This window comes from Trachymyrmex cornetzi, unplaced genomic scaffold (genome assembly GCF_001594075.2).
Source record: "Trachymyrmex cornetzi isolate Tcor2-1 unplaced genomic scaffold, Tcor1.1 scaffold621, whole genome shotgun sequence".
Classification (NCBI taxonomy): domain Eukaryota; kingdom Metazoa; phylum Arthropoda; class Insecta; order Hymenoptera; family Formicidae; genus Trachymyrmex; species Trachymyrmex cornetzi.
Genome location: NW_017299939.1, coordinates 51,103 through 52,749, shown reverse-complemented (window position 1 = coordinate 52,749; position 1,647 = coordinate 51,103).

Genomic DNA, 1,647 nt, shown 5'->3' with positions numbered 1-1,647 from the left:
CATTTGCTCGTCGTATATCATAAGTGTTGGTTCTTTTTTAAAAAAAAAGGATTTATATCGATTCGCGTTCTAACATGTCTCTCAGTGACATTCGCTATATATACTACTCGGAATTTCAGAAATGATAAAATTACGGGATTGAGCGGATTTTAAGAAGGCACGATAACTTATAATGCACGCCGAGTCGAAATTTTAGTCCTACTTTGAACCTTTTTCAATCTCAATTAAACCTTATAAACCTGTTTTTTAATACTTGTAATCAAATAGGGCCTCTTTTAATATTACTTAATCTACAGCTTCTATTTAGAAAACTTCTTTTGAACCTGAGAATAGGAAATCTTGCAATAACTGTCGTTTATCCCGAGTCGAAATTTTTCTCCTACTTTGAACCTTAGTTTTATGGCGTATGTAGATTATAAAGATAACTTATATAGACTCTAAAGATTTCTAATAGGTTCTAATCTAACGAACACTGAGCTCCTACGTTGAGCCTGTAAATGGCAGTTATTGCAAGATTTCCTATTTTAGGTTCAAAAGAAGTTTTCTAAATAGAAGCTGTAGATTAAGAGGATGCTGGAATGCTCTGTTTTACCAATGAAGTATGATTAATTTTTCTCGACTCATTTCTCTTAATTGCACTTATGGATTAAAAAGTCCTTCTCCACAATTAAATTATTGGCAACAACACTGGCTGCCAGCTACAATTTAATACAAAAAATGAAAGAAAATTAAAAATTGTAGTTTTGTTACCGACTCCTGCAGTCAACTCGTCACAATATGTGCTGCATATAAGAGTTCCAAATTTTACCCGTTTAAAATAAGTAGCCAACAGCCTACAAAAAACCTCGAAGAACAATACTATGCCTATAGAAATAAGGAGCTTTAGTATAAAGGAAAAAAAAGAGTCGCCAAAAATTTCGTTCGTATGCTACGAATTAAAAAACCTCGAAGAACAATACTATGCCTATAGAAATAAGGAGCTTTAGTATAAAGGAAAAAAAGAGTCGCCAAAAATTTCGTTCGTATGCTACGAATGAAATTGACGTGAAGCCATGAAACTGAGCAGTATTTTAGTTGATCTCTTTCTAAGAGATGGCGTTGCAATATGTTAGATAAAGACAGATGAATGCGTTTGAGCGAGATGCAACGATATATAATAAGTATAAGAAATTAATAAAAGATGTCACTATTATCGAATTTGGAATTTAAAAAAGTCTGTACTATCGACTTTGATCAAGTTCGGCCGTCGATCCAGCATCCCCTTAAGTAATATTAAAAGAGGCCCTATTTAATTGTACAAATATCAAAACAGATTTATAAGATTTAATTAAGGTTGAAAAGAGGTTCAAAGTAGGACTAAGATTTCGACTCGGGTACAGACTGAACGTAGGAGCTCAATTCATTAGATTAGAACCTATTATAAATCTCTAGAGTTTACCTTGTGAAATTTTATAGGATCGAATTAACTATACAGACTGAACGTAGGAGCTCAATTCATTAGATTAGAACCTATTATAAATCTCTAGAGTTTACCCTGTGAAATTTTATAGGATCGAATTAACTAAATATGTGAGTCGCCACTGCTCCTACTCAATAATATCGTTATTTTTTACTAAAACAATGGTTATATTTGACACTATACAGTAT